General features: G+C 34.2%; 1 non-coding gene across 1 annotated transcript; it reads left to right on the plus strand.

Moving 5' to 3' along the window:
- Positions 1–6,405: 6,405 nt before the first annotated feature.
- LOC131163219 (small nucleolar RNA R71) lies at positions 6,406–6,513 on the plus strand. Its single transcript, XR_009138995.1, has one exon. It is a non-coding gene; the product is annotated as a small nucleolar RNA R71 (small nucleolar RNA).
- The last annotated feature ends 18,090 nt before the right edge of the window (positions 6,514–24,603 follow it).

Consider the following 24,603-nt stretch of genomic DNA (forward strand, 5'->3'; position numbering starts at 1 on the left):
TTCAAATAAAATGTTTTCTGAATTTCAGTGTGAGTTTTGTGAAGTTGCAAAACATCAACGTAATTCCTTTCCTAAATCTACATACAAATCATCCAGACGTTTACAGTGATTTTTGGGGTCACTCACATTCTCTTAATCGCATTCACATGTGATAGTTTGTTACTTTTATTGGTGATCATACTCGTATTTTTTAGGTTTACTTGTTGAAAGATAAAATTGAAATTCGTTCCATTTTCGTTATTTTCCACTCCATGATTGAAACACAATTCCAAACTCACATTCAAATTCTACGTACTGATAATGGTACGAAATATTTCAATGATATCTTGGGACATTATCTTCAAGAAAATGGAATTATTCATCAAGGTTCTTGTGTGGATGCCCCTAAAAAAAATGGGATTGCTGAACGTAAAAATAGGCATATTCTTGAAGTAGCTCGGGAATTGATGTTCACTACAAACATGAAAAAATATTTTTGGGGCGATGCCATTTTAACAGCTACACATCTCATTAATCGAATGCCTAGTCGAGGCCCTTTTTTTGCAACTCCTCTCCAGAAACTCCAGGAATGATTTCCCAACACTTGGATCCACTCCAATCTCTCTCTAAAAATATTTGGATACATCCAACATTTGTTAATGTTCGTGCTCACAATCGGGATAAATTGGAATCTCGTGCCATTAAGTGCGTTTTTATTAGTTACTCTCCTACTCAGAAAGACTACAAATGTTATGATCCTGTCATGAAAAAATTGTATGTTAGCCTTGATGTCATGTTCTTTGAAACCACTCTTTACTTCCCAAGGCCCTCTCTTCAGGGGGAGAAATAGAGTGTAGATCGGTTCTTTGATTTCTTTGTTAATAAATCTGTGCCACACACTGAGTCTACCATTGCATCATTTCCTCACCTATCATGAAAAAAAATCACTTGAGCTCAGAGGGAGATGCAGAAAAGAAAAACAACACTGAAATACTTGTTTACTCAAGAAAGCTGAACACAAAGAACAAGGAGAATCTCATACTTGAGGCACCAAGAGCGTTGGAACCAGTGATAACTCCAAGCAACCATTAGTCCACGCTCAATCCCGATAAGGTAATGGAGGGTCATGAGCTCCCTTCTAATAAGCTTGTACGTGATGACATCAATTTACCCATTATAGTCAAAAAACAAACTAGGTCATGTACTTAATATCTTTGGTCTAAATACATGTCTTATAAAAGCTTGTCTATGGGATATCGTGCTTTTACCTCTAACCTTGATAGGATGAAAATTCCAAAGAATATTTAGGAAGCCCTGGAAATTCCTAAATGGAAGGAGGCTGTCATGGAGGAAATGTGGGCCTTGGAGAAAAATGGAACTTGGGACGTTATGAATTTTCCGAGAGGGAAGAAGCCAAGTGGTTGTAAATGGGTCTTCATAGTGAAATATAAAGCTGATGGGACAATTGAACGATATAAAACCAGACTCGTTGTAAAAGAATTTACACAGACTAATAGCATTGACTACACGGAGACATTTGCACCAATGTTAAACTTGAATACAGTTCGGGTCCTCTTGTCCTTGGCAACTAACTTAGATTGGTCACTATAACAATTCAACATTAAGAATGCATTTCTAAATGGTGAGTTAGATGAAGAAGTCTATATGACAATACCACCAAGTTTCAGTAAGAAAGGTGAAGAAAATAGAGTATGTAAATTCAAGAAGTTCTTGTATGGACTCAAGCAATCTCCTAGAGCATGGTTTGACAGATTTGGATAGATTTGGAAGAGTAATAAAGAACCAAGGATACCGGTGACTCACTCTAAAAATGAGTAACGCGAAAGCTTTCTTAAGTATAGGAGTTTAGTTGTGTAATAATTATCCAAGGGTCAGATTGTATCCTTAGGGAATGCAGTTTAGTTCCAAATTTTGTGTAATTCCAAAAGAAAATAAGAAAATTTTTTTTTACTGAACACAGTTCAGATTCAGTTCCTAGGATGTTTGAGAATTTTGTGAAGAAATTAAAAAAAACGTGAACTTTTATTTATAAACTTAAAATTAAAATATAAAATAAGAACCTAATAAGCCTAGAATAACAAGAAACGAATGACGGTAGTTAAATCCTATTTAGACAATAACTAAAACTTGTGTATGAAATTTCGGATAAAGGCCTAAAGATAAAAGCTTTATTAATTAACTGAAGCATTCAACCATAAAATTAAACACCAACTAAACAATTGAACTTAACCCAATTAATTAACGTAAACAAAATTAAATTTAATCCTATAATAGATTCAAACAAAAATAAATTAACCTAAACTTAAATAACGGACTAACAAAACTTAATTGAACTTAATAAACTAAAACGCAATAAAAACTCATACTTTAATTAAACTAAACTTGAAATAAATAGAACCCAACAAAATTTAAATCCTAAAGAAGATTTTTTTTAAGAGACCAAATTGAACTTTAACAATGAAAAATAACCCAACCAAAATTAACTCTAATAACAATATTAAGTAAGAAGAGAAAAAAAATGCATCTAATAATAACAACCCAACATAAATTTAAAAGCTCAGAACTTTAATTAAAATTCAACTAAAAATTAACAATGATCAATCAAGTATTTAATTGCAAGAAAAAAAGCCTAGAGAACAAGAGGAGAAGGAAAAAGAAAGGAAGAGAGAGAGAGAGAGAGAGAGAGAGAGAGAGAGAGAGAGAGAGAGAGGTGTAAGCCTAAAGAGGCTTGCTACTGCATTGCCTCCCTGCTCCAACAAAAGAGAAAAAAAAAAAATTCTCTAAACCCTAGCCTACCCAAAAAAAAAAAAGAAACCTAAAGAAAACTAAAAGAAACCCTACCTAAACTAACCCCTTTGACTTGTCAAAATAAAACTAATAAATCCCCCTTTTTTACAATTCTGCCCCTAGCAACTTGAGGACCAGCACATGGCAAGGGCTGCCATCACGTGGTCACATCACCTTTTTTTTTTTCTTCCTTTTGTTAACACGTAGTCGGTTATGCACTTCAATCCCGATTTTAACCTTCCTATGGTCTGTATTTCTCAAAATTTAAAACACAAAAGTTGTAGAACACTTTATTAGCTTTCTCTAGAATTTTGAAACATCTCGATCAGAGCTCGAAAGAGAAAGTTATGCCCAAAATATAAAGTAGTGTTGATTTTTGCTTCCAATAATTGATCTGCGATAAAAAATATCAAAAATTCATAAATTACTCAATAAAATCCAAATATCATAAATAGAGCACAATTCTAAAATATTAAGAGTAATTAGACATTTAATTAAGAATATAATTCTTAATGCATGAATTTAAATGCCTAATTACGCAATTTAGGCACGTAATCACACCACCCGACTAATGTTTTGGTAGTTTTTAGCAAATAACGTGAATGCAATCAGACCAAGAAAGTAGCAACTAAAATTTTAGTACTTGTGAAAACCACATGTCATAACATTTTGCTAGTACTCGAGCAAGTCAAAAGCTAAGAAAACTACCAAACCCTATCTACCTCCTCTTTCACGGGAAACATGGTTGCATTTACCAAATGCAGCAAGGCTTTAATCCCCTAGGTCGATCCTCGTGGATGAGTTGTAGTCTTGTGAGGGTTTCCAAGGCGACACCCACAAATACCAATTCCAATGAATATTAAAAGAACGTACATGTGACACAACCATACCATATCACATACAGGAATATAACCAGATTACACACGAGCTTATACAATTCATGCAACTCTGAAGCAAGTTACTTATGCAAGTTTCATCGTTATATAGCCGTCAAGAACAATACACTCATATGAAGTTAACCAACAATACAATTCAGAGTAATGTGGTCAAATAAATTAGATTATAAGCATGCAAAATCTTGAGGTATGTGTAATGTGTATGGCTCGTTATACCCAGGCTACTAGTGGACACCTATAGAACGGTTATTTTGACTCGACCTAACTGGTATACTCTCAAAAATACTAAAAAAAAATGGGTTCACTCGTCATATGCAAGGAGGAGTGTCGCGATTAAAGATCCCATATATTGCAAGGAACAAATGCTAAATGTATGGAGTGGACTAGTCTGAAGAGGATCTAGCCTATTTGTGAGGTGTCGGGTCCTTCACCCTAGCATCTTCTTACCTACTCGCCATATCCAACCAAGACCACCCTAGATCAACTTATTCATAAACCAAACGTGAATACATTTGAGACACTAAGCTGTTGAAGAGTTTTCATATGTGGAGAACATGTGCTGTGTCCTTTATTTTTTGTTGTATTTGTGTGGAGTAGGTATTAATCTTTCACTTCATGTGCATTTCTACTTTTCTTTTATTTTTTTCTTTCTTCTGCTCATTCTTTAATTTTTGTTTTTTCTTGGTCAATTAGGACAATCATTACACTTCTTTTGTTGTCTTCATACCACCCATGTGAATTAAGCTCGAACAATAGTTCATGAACTAAGTCTATTTTTAGGGGTGGCTCAGCCTTCACATCTTGAGTAGGCTACAAGACCTAGGTTTTTATCTCCTCACTAGATGTCACCTCTAGGCTAGCAAGTCAAAAACAGAGACTAGTGTATAAAGAATCGTCTAGAAGAAAAGAGAATTGAGTTTCATGAACTCTGATTTGATGTTAACACTCAAAAGGATGATAAATAGCTCAAGAATACCTCACAAGGTGTCATAGTCACCATAGGTGTTCTATTAGTGCTCACAAGGAACCCTAAGTGCTATGAATCACATGAATGTGTATATTCAGCCTCATGATAACCCATGTAAATACAAGAGTTTATATAACCAAATTAACATGAATGAATTACTAGTCAACCTACATAGAGTTACAATTCCTAGATTAGCCATATAAATAGAAACAACACATAAATAACCCACTATACAGTTTAAGTATGTAACTCCTAGGTTATATGCAAGTATGTAAAGGGTATAAGTCAGTGTTAATAATGTCCTAATCATCCATATTCAATTTTTTTTCTCTCAATGTATTTTCTCATCCCACCCCCCAACTAAAGTAGAACATTGTCCTCAATGTGAAAGCATAGGCGAAGTAGAGCATACCTGGGTGGAGAAGTAAAGGAAAATAAAAACTGAAACTAAGTAAAAATGTACCTGAAAATTAACTAAAAATAAAATAAGGTAAAATAAAATGGAAAGAAAGGAAAGAAAAACATCATAGTCTATCTGGTGAAGGCTCTTGAGGAATTTCATTTGGTGGGTGTAGGTCTATAAGTCGAACTGATGAGTCTCCAAATTTGAGTTGCCAAAATGAATCTGTCTTGTTACCTACACAAAAGTTAGGTTCAAATAAATCAATATGTTTAAAGGTACCAGACAAAACATGTGTAGATTGCCTTCCTTGTTTTAACAAGAAATGATCTTTATTCAACATATTTTCCAAGAAATTCACTTCTTTAAGAACTGGTCTTTGAGGTAAAGTTGTCAGAGCAGTTACCTTTGGTTCTTCATAAGCATCAACATTAAAATTTTTACCTAGTTCCTTGAAAGTTAAATTTTCACCAGTCTGCTCACCTTCTTTATTGAGTGTACCCATCACCTTACCACAGCGGGGATTTGCTTCAGCATTACACTCCTTGACATTTACTCTAGTAGGGAGTGACGGTTCCACGACTGTCAATCTCTGAGGGTAAGGCACCATAGGTTGGTACTCTTTACTAGTCTCAGTCTCCTCATTAATTGACTTCTTCATTTCTAGGCTCAGTTCCTCTTATTTTTCTTTGACTTCATCCGTCTCAGTCGTAACTGCAGGTGCCGGGACAACTGTTGGTCTGTCGATGAGTATCTCAGGTTGGGAAACTTCTTTTCCACTTCTTGAAGTAATAATAGCCTCCACTTTCTTAAGAAAAACATTATGTATTTGCTGCTATTGGTGATGGTATTTTTGAGGATTAGGCTGTGGTTCTACTGAAAATTTCCCTTTTTCTAAGATATTCAACTGTGTGCTCAACTCATTAATGTTGTCCCACAATTCATTCATGGTTTGAGTATTAATTTACATATATTCTTGAAGTGTATTAGCTACCTATGCCATGCTATCCTCAAAAGATGTCGTTGGTGAAACATGAGCTTCATTAGTTGAAATTCTGGAAGTGCGTAGCTCTGATAGATTTGTTGTGGCTGATACTAAGGTGGAGGAGCATTTGGATAATATGTTGGCTCATATTTACCTACACCACTATTTGCACTGATAGGTTGTACTGCCATGGGTGCCTAATTGTATTGTGTATTCCATTATTGGACACTTTCAACTAAGTAATCAAAGAATGATAGTGCCTGATCTGGTTCCTTGCTGAAGAGTTCTCTATTGCACATAGTTTGGACAAAAAAATTTGCAATTAGGAGTAAGAGCTGTATAGAAATAATTGACTAACCTCTATGATTCAAACCCGTGATGTGGACAAGTACTTAATAGATCCTTGAACCTCTCCCAGCAAGCCCAAAAAGTCTCGCCACCCTTCTGTATAAACTGAATGATCTCTTCCTGCAAAAATTGAGTTCTCTGTGAGGGACAAAACTTATGTAGAAATTCACACTCTATGTCAGCCCAATTAGAGATCGAGTGAGGTCTTAAAGAATTAGACCACATCTTCGCTCTATCCTTCAAAGAGGTAAGAAATAAACGAAGTCTAGTAAATTCATCAGTTATGGCACGAGAGAAACAAATATTGCAAGTCAACTCAAACTCCATCAGGTGCCGATAAGGACACTCGGATTCCGTCCCGTAGAACTGAGGTATCAATGATGTCCTCCTGCACTGAGTCATGAAATTATGTGTGTCATTAGGTAAAGCAGTATAAGTTGGTGCAGTGGTGTATGTAGGTTGCAAAAAATCCATAAGCATGCGTGGTGTAGGTGCAGCCATATTCTCTTCAAAAATCATTTTTTTTTCTTTTTTTTTTTAAATTTTATTTTTATTTTATTATTATTTTTTTCTTCATGAGAAAAATTAAACTAACAGGAAAAACACTAGTTTGAAACTAAAATTAACATTCCCCGACAACGATGCTAAAAACTTGAGTCACTCTAAAAATGAACAGTTCAGAAGATATTTCAAGTATAGGAGTTCAGTCGTGTAATAATTAGTCGAAGGACTAGATCGTCTTCTCAGGGAATATAGTTTAGTTCCAAAAGAAAATAAGAAAAGAAATTTTTACTGAACACAGTTCAAATTCAATTTCTAGGATATTTGAGAATTTTGAGACGAAATTAAAAAAATGTGAACTTTTGTTTATGAACTTAAAATTAAAACATAAAATGAGAACCTAATATGCTTAGAATAACAAGAAACAAATGACGGTAATTAAATCCCATTTAGATAATAAATACATCCTACGTATGAAATTCCGGACAAAAGCCTAAAGATCAAAACTTTATTAATTAACTAAAACATTCAACCATAAAATTAAACACCAACTAAATAATTGAACTTAACCCAATTAATTAACGTAAACAAAGTTAAATTTAATCCTATAATAGATTCAAATAAAAAAAATTAACCTAAACTTAAATAACGGATTAACAAAATTTAATCGAACTTAATAAACTAAAATGCAATAAAAACTCAAACTTTAATTAAACTGAACTTGAAGTAAATAAAACCTAACAAAATTTAAATCCTAAAGAATATTTTTTTAAGAGACCAAACCAAACTTTAATAATGAAAAATAACCCAACCAAAATTAACTCTAGTAATGATATTAAATAAGAAGAGAAAAAAAATTTCATCTAATAATAATAACCCAACATAAATTTTTAAACTCAGAACTTTAATTAAAATTCAACTAAAAATTAACAATGATCAATCAAGTATTTAATTGCAAGAAAAAAAAAAACTAGAGAGCAAGAGGAGAAGGAAGAGAGAGAGAGAGAAGTGTAAGATTGAAGAGGCCTGCTGCTGCGTTGCCTCCCCGCTCCAAGAAAAAAGAAAAAAAAAAAATTTCTCTAAACCCTAGACTACCCCAAAAAAAAAAAAAAAAAACTAAAGAAAACTTAAAGAAACCCTACCTAAGCTACCCTCTTTGAATTGTCAAAATAAAACTAATAAATCCCCCTTTTTAACAATTTTGCCCCCAGCAACTTGAAGACTAGCGCATGGCAAGGGCTGCCATCACGTAATCACATCACTTTTTTTTTTTCTTTCTTCCTTTTGTTAATACATAGTCAGTTCTGCAATTCAAGCTCAATTTTAACCTTCCTACAGCCTGTGTTTTTCAAAACTCAAAACACAAAAGTTGTAAAACACTTTATCAGCTTTCCCTAGAATTTTGAATCGTCTCAATCAGAGCTTGAACGAGAAGGTTATGCCCAAAATACAAAGTAGTGTCGATTTTTGCTTCCAATAATTGCGCTACAATTAAAAATACCAAAAATTCATAAATTACTCAATAAGACAAAAATATTAAATAGAACACAATGTTAAAATATTGAGAGTAATTAGACATTTAATTAAAAATATAATTCTTAATGCATGAATTTAAATGCCTAATTACGCAATTTAGGTGCGTAATCAACCGATAAGGGCAATCAAATCACACTATGTTTATCCAATAGTCTGAAAGTGGTAAGAGAACAATTCTAATAGTGTATGTTGATGATATAATCCAAACTGGGGATGATACCGTGGAGATGGAAGGATTAAAGAAAGTCCTAGCTACTGATTTTGAAATTAAAGACTTGGTACAAATGCAGTATTTCTTGGAATGGAAGTTGTTAGATCAAAAAAGGGTATTAGTGTCTCTCAGCGAAAGTATATCACTGATCTCCTAATCAAAATTGGCGTGCTTAGATGCAAACGTAGTGAAACCCCGATTGAAATAGTAAAGAGGGTCGAAAAATGCGGAATACCAGTTGAAAAGGAGAGGTATTAGAGATTGGTTGGTAAGCTAATCTACCTATCACATACCAGGCCCGATATTGTATTTGCGGTAAGTGTGATAAGACAAGACATGCATTCCCAAAAAAGGCTCACTTAGATGCTATATACAAGATCCTCACGTACCTTAAGGGCTCTTCGGGTAAAGGACTCTTCTTCAAGAAATGTGAAAGGAAGGAAGTAGAAATTTTTATAAATGCAAATTAGGTAGAATCAATGGAAGATAGAAGGTCTACCACCGAATATTGCACCTTTGTATGGGGAAATTTGGTAACTTGGAGAAGCAAAAGATAGACTGTAGTGGCTTAAAGTAGTGTTGAAGCTGAATTCAGGGCAGTTGCACAAGGAATATGTGAAGGACTTTGGTTACGGAAACTCTTGGAAGAGCTACAGATTTCAGTGAAATTTCCTATCAAACTCTATTGTGACAACAAAGCAGCCATCAATATCTCTCTTAATCTAGTTCAACATAGCAAGACTAAACATGTGGAAGTGGATCGACATTTTATCAAAGAGAAAGTTGAAGAAGGAACCATATGTATGACTTACGTACCTACCAAGGAACAAACTGTAGATACCTTTACTAAAGGGTTAGCACGATAGAACTTTGATGATTTCACTACCAAGTTGGAGATGATTAATATCTATGATCGAACTTGAGGGGGAGTTTTGAAATCCCAAGTATCCGTGGGAATATGGTGTGCGTAAATGTGGAAGATTGTATATTATTCTATAGGGAGATTGTTTCCTTGCTTAGAATATTTGATTGTATTATATATTGTAAGATTAGGATGTACATAATTCAAAATTCGAGAAATACAAAAATTCCATTCTTTTTTCAATTGCTTATACCAAATATCTCTAAGTTGCTTGAACTTGAAAAAATTCACACTAATGAAAATGATGCTGATATAATGACAAAGATGGTGCCTCGTGAGAAACTTAAACTATGTGCTGGGACAAATGACATAAATTTTCAGTTATAAGCTAGTTGAAATGTCTCCTTCCTCTCATGTGTTGGAGGGGGAGATTTGTTAGGTTTAGTCTAATTTCTAAAAAGGACCCAATTTATTTTAATTTCTAAAGGACTATTTTTTGAAACAGAAAGGAGCTACTGAATTACAATTTTTTAGTTGGAGTAGTTTGGATCATGTGCTCGATCAGGTCCAATTTTGCTAAAATTTGACAACACGTTCAGGACTCATCGACCTTCAATATGAACAATGGACATCTGTTTTGGAACTCTAGAGACCCAAGTTATGTTGCCGGAATAATGGCTACATTTTGGGCGATCTCTTGCAAACTCCTTGCTATTTATTTGTGATTCTTATATATATATATATATATATATGTACGGGAATGTGTGCTTGCTCCAAGTTTGTGAGCATTTTTGTGATGTTTGCGCTACTATAAGCTTGCCCCTTAAATTATAGTCGAGTTTTTAATTGGGTCTTATAGGCCCCGTAATTTTTACCCTTCACATTGGAAGGGTTTTCCACCTTAAAATTATGTCTCTATCAGGTGTGATTTTTCGTGTGCTTCTGACATGTTCTCTGTTATTTTTACTGAAATTGATAGTTGTCTTTGTTAAATATTTTTGCTTTCGCTAGTTTATCGGCAGGTAAAGATTTATTCGTTGCATTGGTTTTGGTTGTTGTCTTATTCTTTCCTAACAAATAGGCACCGTGTGGAGACGAGGACGAGGTTGGGGTTGGAGGCCATGGAGAAAAGGTCACAGACGTTTAGAACGTCTAGGAGAAAAATTCTATGCAGCCCTATTGGAGTCACCAAATTTTAATAGAATGGAATGGTGAAAAGAATGACAAGAATTCCACTTACATTAAAATGTAGCCACCTATCCAAAAACACAAGAACCTACCTACTAGCAAGAAAAATAAAATTAAAAATAATGTTGAATCATAGAGTTCATAATAAAGGATAGACTTATTAACTGTAGGTTTATCAAGCTGGCTAAGCAAATTCAATTCGGTATTATTAACAACTCATCCCAGCTCGGAACCCTCAAAGGCGCTATAGAGACCCGAAGAATTATAGTAATTAAATAGTAAAAGAAAAAGGGAAGAAAAGGAAAATTCCAAAAAGGGACTCACAGGGTCTCTTCGATGAACACAGGGTTCTTGTCGACGAGCATCCTTCTTGGGCTTGTCGATGTGGACACGTGTCTCGCTGATGAGAATTTATTGAGAGAGGGTTTAGAAAAGCCTAAAGTTCGTCAACGAGGAATTTGAGTTTGGCAACAAACTCCCTTGATGGACTCGTCGACCGAGTGACGTGTCTCATCGATGAATCCAGGATTATAAATATGCCTAATCTAGGTTTTTCAGTGAGAAATTGTGCAAGAAACCCCTTCTTTCTCTAAAAACCGACCCTCTCCCCTTCTCTCTACGATTTTGACTTTAGTTTTTACTGTTTCGATGATCGGAAGCCACCATGCTACTCTTGGGAAGATTCTCGTCAAGTCTGCTGGAGTAGATCGTTGGTTAGGCCAACTTGGGCACTAAAAACAAAGGTGTAGTCCCAAGAGGGGGGGGGTGAATTGGATTTAAAAATTTCTTTTACTTCTTTTTAATGTATTCTTGACTTCTTGTTGATTTACCAAATATCTAACCAATACCTAAAATAATATCCAATCCACAACCATATACCAATAAAGTATTCAATCAAGTAATCAATCAGTCAACCAAACCAATCAAGTTTTCCAATCAATCACAATATCCAATCAAGATGGTTATTTTGTTTGCAGCCCTGCATATACAAATTTGTAAGCCCTGTAGAGAATGTAATTTGTTTCTCAATTTAATATTCAACAAAACATTCCCACTCTTCCCAAAATTCAGAATTCAAATAAACTCTTAATTAATTTATCTTTGGGTGTTAACCATGTAACGTACTCCTTTATGGTTTCTGTAAAGTATGGTTTAACCAACGCACTCCTTTTCTGTTTCTGCAACCCAAATCAAAATTAGACTTTAAGTTTACTTGATTTCCAAATATACGTAGTATATATGATTACAAATTAAATCATCCATGCAATTTGTATGTGCTAAAAATAAATAGTAAGGGAAAAAGAGAGTGAGACCGTGTTAGCTTTGGTGTATTCCCGAGAGGGGGGGGTGAATTGGAATTTAAAACTTTTTCTCCTAGGTTAAACTAGTTGAGCAACAGTACATTCACAACCTAGGATCTGTCTATGTAGTTCCAATATGCGCTAATAAATATAACGTGGAAGTTAAATCATACGCGACATTCACACTATAACATACACGTGCGAAAATGTAAATTGCAAAAATATAAACAATGCACACACGATATGTTATCGGAGTTCATCCAACTGTGCCTACATCCCCGCCACTAGATCGAAAGTCCAAGGATTCCACTAATGGCTCACTTAACAGGTGGTGCTACACCTAATACAACCAGGTCAATCAGCACAGGGTTAACCTTAACTTTTACAAACTCTCCTTGCATGGCGGAGAAGGTCCTAGGTCAAATTAATAGGGCTGACCCCAACCTAATCCTTCTGGACTAGATCAAACCCCCTTAGGCCACGCCTAGAAATACAATAGTATTTTTCACAAAGTGACCAGTACAATGATTATGCTTCTCAAGTAAAGCAGATATGTACCCAAATACGTGTAATATAATTAATCAACCACACATCAACAATGTAGGAAATGTAAGCTCAGTGATGTGTATTTTTGTGCAAGCCACACTCAACAAGATATGATTGCTAATATGCTCAAAAGTGTTCTAATCAAGCTATTTCTTTAAAACTAGATATATCAAATCTCAATACTAGATTAGGGTTTCAAAGATGCTGCAAACAATAATCAAACCAACTCAAAAATATTTTCCTCAATAAAATAGGCACAAGAGTTGTTTGAAAAATCATAACTTGTAAAATCCATTGCACACAAAAATATAGCTATAGGAATCTTGTAATGACAATGTAAAGATCCTTAAACTAATAAGTTTTTCCCAACACTAGATTTATCAAAGAAAATATGTGGGAAAACTTATGCTTATCTCTTAATATCAAAATCAATCAATAAACAATACAAATGAGAGTTATAAGCAATATGGAATGATGTATAAACACTCTAAGCACTCTCACTACACTTGGTTAATCAATAAAATCAAAGTTGTAGAGTGTTTGGAGGTAGTATAAGCAAAAAGGGTTTGGAAAATTTGAGAGAGTTTTTGGCTTAATCCTATTTGCTAATCCACACTTAATTTTGGCAAATGAACCCCTATATATAGAAGAGGGTAAATTATGACCGTTGGGGGATACACAGGGTATTCTTAAAATTTGTTTAAAAAGGTTTAGCAAAATTAACTTTGTTTACTTAATTTTAACCTCAATAAGAAATAATTTTACTTGTGAGATTTGGGTGGCTGAACCAAGGTTTGGTCGCCCAAATAGACTCATCTTGAAAAAGCCATTTTAAAAAGTTTGGTCACCTGTGTGAAGGTTCGGTAGCCCGAACAAAAGTCAATAGTATTTTGTTCGATAGTTCGGGTGCTTGGCTCACAATTCGGTTAACCGAACTAGGCACTTCGGTCGTCTGACTCCTCTTTTGAACGTAAACGTTCGGTCAACCGAGTAGTTGAAAAGTGCTTTGATGAGCACTCGGGTGCTCGAGCAATATAAGTTCAAAATAGGTTCGGGTGCCCGAATACCAAGTCAACATGTTAACTGGTTCAGTCGCTTGAGCCGCTTTACACGGCATAGGTTCGGTCGCCTGAACCCTCTCATCTTTTCCCATTGAGTTCATTTTAGCCTTATTTTGATTCCTCTGATTATAATAAGTGATGTAGGGGACTTTATGCACTAAGTGTTGGGACCTAGGGTATTTTCAAGTACACCCAAAAACTTGGCATCGGTTGATCAAAGGTTGACCAAAGGGTGTCCTAAAGTCATTCGGTCCCTATGGTCAAACTACGGTCTTTTTGAGAGCTTACAAATACCTACATGCATGACGTGTAAAGATTATTACAGATTGTTTCTCGTAATTACTATTACAGACCCTCATTGAATTAAAATGAATTACAACATGAAAGAAGTCTTTAGGGTCTTTAGAATTTGAGCCTTCATGTGCCATTAGTCGATCTGCTAATTATATACCTACACACAAACTCGAAAGTCATCAAATACCAAGAGTATTTGTCATTATCAAAATAGGGTGTGACCTATAAGGTCAACAGACTGCTGTTTTTACGAGATTCGGCTTATATCCAGCCTATGTCCTTGTCTTTGGCAAACCACCAAAGGATTACTAAAATCAGTTCCTTTGTCGGGCGGAACAACACTATTTACACACTCCTTCAATAGGCTAGATCCCGCCTCTACAAACGATATACCCTTGTTCGGTCACTCCTTCAATTAGGCTAGAGCCCGCCTCTCTAAGCGATATCCCCTCATTTAGCCAACGATCCAAACACCTCGAATCGTCCAAGAACTACACAAGATATGAAGAAAATATTGCGTACAAATGCAATCTTAAAACATAGTAGATTAGTACAATTTCAGCTTTAAGTACTTCAATAATTTAAATATCAATAAGAAATAGAATTGAAGCTCAAGAGTAGAATTCACAAAGGGTTCCTTTGTGATTTTAGAAAACTCAGTATGAGAACCTTAGGTTGGTGTATCAACAGCAATTCAGATGATTTCTCTTCAGCAAGAGTTTGAGCAATATGGAGCTTTGAAAGAGATTGAGAGATTTGATGCAAGTATGTTGTGTGACTACTTGTATATTAAAATCTTGGGATTAAAGGAGTATTTATAGGTATTTTAAGATTAGTTTCCTTGTTCCCCAAGTGACTTGGAGTGTCCAAGTTTTTACAACGTTCTTATTTGAAAAACCAAAATTTGAAATTTTCTCGCTTGAGTTTAAAAATTCAAAACCCGTGGAGTCAATCGGCTGGACAGGCGACTGGGTAGTGTAAATTCACAGGGTCAGTCGGCTGGATAGGCGGCCGACACCCTTCAGTCTCCCATAAATTAATTCAAGAAATAAGTCAGTCGGCTGGGTACTATCAGTCGGCTGGGTGATTTACGCTTATGGAGTCAGTTGGCTAGATAGTTATTTCAGTTGGTATTCCTCTGTCAGTCGGTTGACTGAACTAGAGTATTTCTGGTCAATCAGTTGGGCAAACCCTTTACTGATTTTTCTTTTTTGGTTTTTCAAATTTAGTTTTGCTCACATGTTTTGTTCTTTCATAAAACATTTTCCGAGATTTTAAAATAGGTCTCTAAGTCCATAAATATCCCCTAAAGAGCTTCAATAATATTTAAAAAGATATTCAAATATTAAAGAACTTACATAAAGACTTCTAAGCTTTTTTTCATTCTTGAACATTTTAAGTCTTCATGCTTTGGTCTTTTTCTCGTCTTCAAGCTTTAAGATACTTTTAGCTTTTCATTAAGCTCTCTTTAATATCCATGCTTTCATTATCTTCAAGCTTTTGTCTTTTGATGCTTAACTACTTGGAGAAGCTTTCACTTGACTTGTTTTTGATTTCCAAACTTGCATCCATGACAAATGTGAGTGATGAGTTATATATTCTTGAAATAGAATCACTCAACAATACATGTTAAATCATCTTCATTTGTTATCGTCAAAATAAGATTAAAAAGCCTAGTTAGGCCAACAAGCACCATCCCAAAATTTGGGTAACTTGAATATTTGGATATTTTCAGTTTTATCAGACTTATTTGAGTTTAGATTTTAAGTTTTATGGGAATGTACTGGAGTTTTGTGGAATAAAATTAGGATGTTATGATTTCAGGACTAGGGTGTTTTTGGGACCCTACAGGCATGGGTTGAGGATCTAGCGAATATTTTCAGGAGCCCAAGTAAATTATAATTCAGAAAAATTACGCGTATGTAGGTTCGGGGAAGTATAGTTGATTTATTGGAAATATGTATATATGTACTATTTTAGGATTTTGGGGATAGTACGCCATAAACGTGAGGATAAAGTTGAGGTGAGCCTCTCGGTCAATTTGGTAAGGAAAATATGCTATGCTACAAAATTTAGAAATATTATTAGCAAATTATAGTATTTGTTTATTAATATATAGGGTATAAATTATACAGTTTTACAGATTTCAAAACATGAGTTTTATTAATTGTGTGGCCTGAGTATATATTTGTTAAGTAAAAAATTTATATAGTTTTTTAGTATATTATGATTTACAATGTATACATAGATAAATATATTTTATAGACAGATATCTACCACACATATATTTTACAAATATTATATAGAAAAATATTTTACAGTATTTATAGAATTCCATGTTTTCCAAAACCATAACACTAAGACATTGTAGATTATACAGTCAGATATAACAGTTAGATATTACAGTCAGATATTATAGTATTTTCATATCAGATTTATAATGTTATAGTTATTTTGGAATCATGATGAAAATAGTAGGATATTTATAGAAATAGTATATACAGTATCAGACCCTGATGAATCAAGTTATGTTCAGTTAGCAGAGCACGGTACCGTTGCTATTTTCCAATAAGAGTGCAACCACATATCTCAAATAGTATGTGGATTCCGTCAACCGTATCTATGGAGAGATTGCAGTCTCCCCAGTATTTTGGGTTGAAGAGGCCGGTTTGACGAGGTAGTTACCAGTTTCAAGCCTAGGAGAGGTTGCCGTTTGGCTAGAATGAGGATTGGTAGAGTACAGTTGACTTACCTGGTAGGCCAACCAAGATTAAGTCTCGCCTATGAGCCGCACAACCCTGTCATGAGGGGATTAAATCATGGCGTACAATTTTCCAGGGTAAACATTTCATTTATGTATATGTATACATATTTATAGAATATTAGCAATATAGTATGATACTAGAAGTACGAAAAAGTAGAAAATTTAGACATTACAGTTATACTCTAAACTATGATAAATGCAAGTTACACTGTATATTGATTTACTAGTTTTTTTTTACAGTTCCAGATATTGTCAATATAACATTTATGAGCTCGGTCGCCACACACTAGTAATAGCATATTTAGTCTTACTGGGCGTTGTCTCATCCCAGTGGTTTAACATTTTTCAAGTGATCCAGCTAAGCAAGAATATCAAGCTCGCAGATAGAGAGATCTTTTGTACTGCCCTATTTTAAAAGGTAAGTGTGTTCAGGGGAATGTATTTTTGGAGTAGACGAAACTGGGGTGACATATAAATACATATGTATGGTTTGGAAATATTATATTCTGGTATTTTAAATATGGATGTATGACTTTATGTTTTTCACTACATAGGTGTATCGATTTATGTATAGGGATACCTCAGTGCCATCTGGGTCCTGAGATGTTATAGTAGATATTATAGGGGTATTAGAGTAAATTATATATAAAAAAAAGGTAAAATTTTTGGGTTGTTACAGGCACCCTCTCAACACGTGAGACAACCAATTAAGCCAACAATCTAGACCAAATCAGTGGAGAGACATTGAGGGATACTAGAACTCTCACGTCAACAAATTCAAACCACAATGATGATCCAACAACTACTACAAATCAGGAAGATTCAAATCAACATGGCAATAAATTTAACTCTCACCAAAGAACGAAGATTCAAATTAGAATTAAAATTGCAAAAGCAACAAAATCAAATCAAAAAAAGAATATTCCAATAGGCACGTAAAGCCATCAGTATATCCGAAGGAAACCGTTGATAGTTTTGACTCAGCCAAGGACCTGGTTAGAAAAAATGTAATTTTGAAGCAAACCATTGATAGTTACATCAACAGTTTCAGATAGAATGGAATTCAAAAGTAAACTGTCGTTGATTTTGACCGTTGCCGAATCAACCGAGGATCCTCTAATTTGAATATTTATTGAAGATCCAATATCAATCACCGAATTTGCAAAGTATATGGTAACATAGAAGATTTTAGGAGAGTCATAATATCACTTTGATGTACAACTATTCATGTAACTCCTTTTAAATTCTACTCCCTGTATCACCTAGTGTTCACGTTGCCACTCATTGAAATAAAAAATATTATTTCTTTCAAATCCTCTATTTCATTTTTCCTTTATCGTATTAGAACCATTGTGAAAAATAGGCAAAAACATCATAGCTCTTGTATTATTATTCAACTTTCTCACTTACCTTTTGCTCACCCTCCTTTTCTTTTACCATGGCTACACTATCCCCCAATGTCAGTAACTTCATCACCCTTAAACTCACCCCAAATTATAACTATCCCTTGTGGCATGAGCTAACATTGGCTTTTTCCAAGAGCCAAGAATTAGTGGGGTATCTCACAAATGAATATCCCGCACCCAAAAAATACATTGTACCAAACCCAAGCAACCCCACGAATGCAAACAACACCATTCCTCAATTAACAAATGCTTTCATAGCATGATGAAAGTCTGATCGTCTCCTTCGAGGGGGGACAATTGGGACATTTTTTTAGGAAACTCTTGGACTCATCGTTGGCCTTGGCCTCAACGCAGCTTTTGTAGTGTGGGAGTCTCTCAAGAATGCATATGCCCAAGAATAACAAGAATGTGAATTTACTTTACGTCAACAAGTTACCTACCTTCGAAAATAAGATCACACAACAATCACATACCACATTTGCACTTTCAAAGATCTCTGTGACAACTTAGAAGCAATTGGGATCATTCAAGACCAAGAAAAGGTTTTTTGTCTCCTCACTAGTCTTGGTCCACAATATGAAGTCTTCATAACAACTATACTGAAGCCCCCGAGACCATCCTAATTTGAGTTGGTCTCTCAACTCCAAAACTTCAATCAAAGACATTGTTGGCCCTAGAGTCGAGTCTAGGGGGGGGGGGATGAATAGAATCTTTTGTGTATTTTTGCTTTTCTCTACAAAATAAAAAATTTTTGCAAGATACAAATGATTATATCACAATATATAGAATATAAATCATGCACAAGATAAATTAAAGAGAAGGGAAGAAAAGCTCAACACCGATGTTAACGTGGTTCGGCCCCTTACCTACATCCACGCCTTGAGTCACACCTAAGGTTTCCATAATGCACTAACACAACTCCTTCACTGGCGAAGAAGCCTTTATACCACGGGTACAAATCCTTTTCACTCACCAAGAACCTTTTAGCAAGGTTCACTAAGAACCCTTGCAATTCCGGTTCACTAAGAACCCTAGGTTCACAAAGAATCCTTTTTACAAAAAAATGGAAAAAAAGATGATTACAAATACAATGCTCCTTGATTGAGCTAATATTTGATACAATAAAATCCTCACACAACTCTCTCAAGGTAATGTATCACAGAAAGACTGAAGAGTAAGAGAGAAGTTGATCACAAAGATGATAAACTAATTGAAGTGTGCTTGCAAATGATATATTATTACTAAGATCAATCTTTAAACAAGCCTTTAAACTTGTGTTTATAACTAAAATGAGCAACTAGCTGTTTTATAGTCGTTGGGCTAATAAATTATTTGTTTACTTTGAAAACTAGTCATTTATAGCCGTTGGGTGTAGAATCCCGATGCAAATTATCAATGGATTCCCCCAAGCCGTCAACGGTTTTCTTCAAGCAAAAGTTCAATTAACTCTCTTCCTGAAACTGTCAAAGCACCTGGGCAAACCATTGGTGTTCTTAGAAGATAAAATCACAAGCTCCCCCTTAATTTATGCATATTGTTGAATAAGATATAATTTTTCTCCCCCTTACTATATGCATATAAGGCATAATTAAATTATTTAACTCTATATTTCATATTCATTGGAGTTGTAACATGCAATAATTAGAAAGTTCACTTAATATAAAGCAGCAAGGAACAATTTAGAACATTCATTGAACTTGCTTTTTAAGCAACAAATCTGAATATTTCATTAAGAACATATTTAGCATCATTACAAATTTGTACTTCAAATAACAAAAATTATATACCTAACATTTTTGGTACTACTATACCACTATCAAAATACTATCCACATACATGTCAATACAATACTTCCACATACATATCAAAATATGATAGAACAACAATTACAACAAGCTTCTCCCCCTTAGATCATCATCAAAAAGAGAGGTCCTAGTCATTTTGCTTGACAAGATCGAATATCGTAGCTAGATTAGAGTCGATGCTGTCAAAGAGAGTGGTCATCCTTTGTTCCTGTCGCGATGTCCTAGGCGCAAGGGTGCCCCAAGGTTGCAAAATAAAAATGTAAGTTTAATTTTTGAGAAAAATGGAAATGATGGAGTTGTCACTAACCTTTTAGTGTGGTTAGAATACTTGATTACTACCCAATTAAGGGTAAAATCGATTTGCATTACCAAAGTAGGAATCGGGAGTTCGATTATGTGAGGGGAAGGTATGAGCACCCTCTACACACCCGCTCTGACAAACGGTACCTAATTAATCGAGAATTATCCCAAAATAAACTTAATAATCTTTTATCTTACTCCATTTTAAAAATTACAAAACTATAATGTACATGTAATAGATATTCATAAGATATATTTAATATAAATATTCCCTTAGAATTGGGGGACGCAAAAGCTTAAAAAGCTCGTACCATTTTGTTGCAATCATGGGGATATACACACATGAAAATAAATAATACTATAAAATAATAAATACCATAATACATAATACAAAATATAAATATACTAAAGAAACAAAAATACTAAGAATATTTAATATTGGTAATAATAAGAAGTAATAATAATGGTAACAATAATAAAAACATATTACTATAATAACAACCTTATACTAATAATATTACATTAATAATACAACCCGACACTATAATAGCAATACATAATAATATCACAACACTACTACATAAATAATAATATTATAATAAGTATATAATAAGTATATAACACGCACTAATAACACATAATCATAATAACAATGCCATTAATAATAATGTCATAGCAATAATATAATCCCATATTAACAAAAATAATACATCAATAATATAATAGTAATAGTACCATACCATAATGATTCAGCACATAATAATAATAATAATAATAATAATAATAATAATACCATATTAATAATGATGTAACGTCCTACAAAATTTAAGCAGAGTCTCGTCGACAAAGACACGTCTCGTTGACGAGAAGATACTGAGAGGGGATTTTAGTAGTCTGAAATTTGTCAACGAGGGGTTTAGGTTCATCGACAAACTTTCTTCATGGACTCGTTGATGAGATGACGTGTTGTTAAATCAGGTGTAATCCCAAGAGGGGCGGTGAATTGGGTATTTATAAAATTCTTTGACAATTATTTACCTCTTAAACCCTTCTTATATATTTACCAATGACTTCTTGTTACTTAATTACTTATGTGTAAGGCTATCCAACCTATACATGCAATATACACAATTTAAATGCAGTGCTGAAAATAAAGAATAAAGGGAAGAGAGAAGACAAACACAGTTTTTACGAGGTTCAGCCGACTTGGCCTACGTCCTCGCCTTGAGCAACCACTCAAGGATTTCACTAAATCCTTGCTCCTTGAATTAGGACAGAGCTTCCCTTACAATTTGCTGCTTACAAGAGGCACAGCTCCCTTCTACTCTGCTACTTACAAGATATACAACTCTCTCCTCACACATCGGTTCACACACCAAACCGTGTATACAATAAAATCTGAAAAATAACACTCAAAAATGCTTCTAACGAAAGCGTGTGAGTACAAATCAAATTCCTAACACATTAACATATGATTAAACTTGAAGCTCATGAATGTATGAAAACAATACAATCGTTTTATGTATGATATGTTTCAACACACAAACCCTCTTTAACCAAAACTCTCACGTAATGATATATTTAAAATGCTTTGGAGTATACTAGGGTTCTAGTTCACTTTGTCAAGATGCACACATATATCTAATGTGAACTTGATAATAAAAACTTTGTCTTGAATATTAAATCAATCAAAATCACAAAGTTTTCTTTCAAGTATTCAATCACAAACTGAGTATATTATTTTTTAGAGAAAATCCCTCAATAAAATGTATAGTTATAAGAACCAAGGATATTTAATCAAATGTTAATATATCTAAATTATAGATCCTTTAGCAAACACACACTTGAATCAAACCTTTCAATTAATCACACATCCTAAATCAAGTAATGATCTTGTTTAGAGTAACTATGTATATGTATAGGCACTTTCAAGATCAATCTTTTAATCAAAATAGGTTTTTCAATAATAAGCTCTATGAAAAATATATATGTATATTTATACTCTTGAATCAAAAACCAATCAACCAAGCTAAACAAGCTTTTTCAAGTAATGATCTTTTCAAAAATCAATTTTTATACATATATGCACACTCAAGATCAAAACTTTTCTAATGATAATCAAGAACACGTAATGAGATGAAAAGTTCTTAAGAATAATAACTTGAAAGATCAAACCTCAATACTGGATTGAAGTATAGTTGAATGAATGAATGCCCTTTGATTTTTGGTATGGATTTGCCCAAAGACAATGAAAGTAGAATGAAGTGCAAACAATCAGCTCAAGTTTCTCTACAATCTTGCAATATAATGTGTTCTTCTCTTGTTGTGTGTCTTAGCTTTTTTTTTTTTTAGGGTTTAGATATTTAGTATATATAGAATCTTACCTTTAGGATTGATCTCAGCCGTTGGATAAATGAAATAGCTCGCGAGTTCGTTTAATAAAAAACAAGTTTTTAAGTTTCCCGCAAGTTTAAGCGCCTGAGGTTGAAAGCCCAGGCGACCAAAGTTCCTTAAGCCTTTGAAAAATCAATTTGGAATACAGGGTAGGTGCCTAAAGAGGGAAGTTCAGGCTCCTAAAGTGGGTTCAGGCGCCAGAGTTTCCAAGGTCAGGCAACCGTAGTGCCTCGGCCAACTTGCTGTGTTTCCCATTAATTCTTTAAGCTACTGAACTTTATCTTCAGGCTCCTGAAGAAATTCTTCAGGTGACTTAGGTGAAGTTTAGGTTACAGAAGTCTCCTTTTTCTCAATTTTTCTTTTCTAGTTTAAAATTCTGCTTTGCTTCTTTTCTTGGGTCTTTTATAAAACAAATTTTCCATGATTTAAAAACATTTCTAAGTCCATGAAAGTTCCCTAATGATGTACATGAAATGCATGAATCCTAAAATCATTCTAAGTTATGATGAGCCTCAAATTAAATCATACGAAAATGTAAGTACATGAGTTCTAAATACCCATTCCCAAGCTATTTTTGAAATTTACTGCTTGCATCTTGATTCTCATACTCTTTGAGTTCCATGGATCTTGCCAAGATTTGGTAGCTTTACTTTGTGACTTCCATGACTCATTATCCTTCTGTACATGCTTAATATAGTTCCTGTTCACAACTCAATGCACAGATCAAATACCAAGTGATTTGTCATTATCAAAACCGGATTGGACTCATAGAGTCAACAATCTCCCCCTTTTTGATGATGACAAATGCACAAGCAAAAATATATAATGGGTTATGCCTAACAAGGCTCCCCTTCAATTAATGCATCAAATATTCAATGAATGACAATATGCTCATAATGAATATGCTCATGATGTTTCAACCATGACATAAAAATAAAAATAAAAACTGGTTTTCCCCTTTTGCATATCTCCCTCTTGCAGTTAGTTTTACCAACATTCTTTACTTCCATTTTATTATTTTTGTTTCCAAATTTTCTCCCCCTTTTAACATCAACAAAAATGTGTAAACAAATAAAGCATGAGTAGACGTACCCTTATGTTTTTCTCCCCTTAGACATCTTAAGGTTTTAAATATGTCCAATTGTTGATTAGTGCAATACCAAGTGATTATATCGTAAATGATGTTGCTCCCCCTGGATTATATCATCTAACATGATTTTAAGCAACTTCTCGACTATGCATGAGACCTTATTCACGCCTAATTTGGATAAACCTATCCTCTACAAGTGGTTTCGTGAATATATCTGCCCATTGTTCATCCGTGTAGACAAACTCTAGTATTACATCCCCTTTTTGTATATGATCACAAAGAAAGTGATGTCGTATTTCTATGTGCTTAGTTCGTGAATGTAATATAGGATTCTTTGAGATATTTATTGCACTCGTATTATCGCATCTTATAGGGATTATTTCATAAATTAATCCAAAATCCTTCAATTGTTGCTTCATGTAAAGCGTTTGAGCACAACAACTATCTGCTGCTATGTATTAAGCCTCAGCTATGGAAACAGCAACTGAATTTTGTTTCTTGGAAAATCAAGAGACCAAGGAGTGTCCTAAGAAATGACAAGTACCACTAGTGCTCTTCCTATCTACTTTGCTACCCGCAAAATCAGCATCTGAATAACTAAGGATCTCAAAGGATGTGTACTTAGGATACCATAACCCAATGTCCACGGTTCCTATTAGATATCTAAGTATTCGTTTAACAGCTAGAAAATGAGACTCTTTTGGTGCAGACTGAAATCTTGCACACAAACATATGCTAAACATTATATTTGGTCTACTGGTAGTCAGGTATAACAAGCTACCTATCATTCCACAATATAGCTTGACGTCTACTGGTATACCTTGTTCATTTTTGTCTAATTTCAATAAAGCGCTCATAGGTGTACCTAGTATTTTTCCGTCTTTCATATTAAACTTTTTGAGTAAGACTCTAATATACTTTGATTGATTTATGAATATTCCATGATTTTCTTATTTGATCT

Source organism: Malania oleifera, chromosome 8, assembly GCF_029873635.1.
Source record: "Malania oleifera isolate guangnan ecotype guangnan chromosome 8, ASM2987363v1, whole genome shotgun sequence".
NCBI lineage: Eukaryota > Viridiplantae > Streptophyta > Magnoliopsida > Santalales > Ximeniaceae > Malania > Malania oleifera.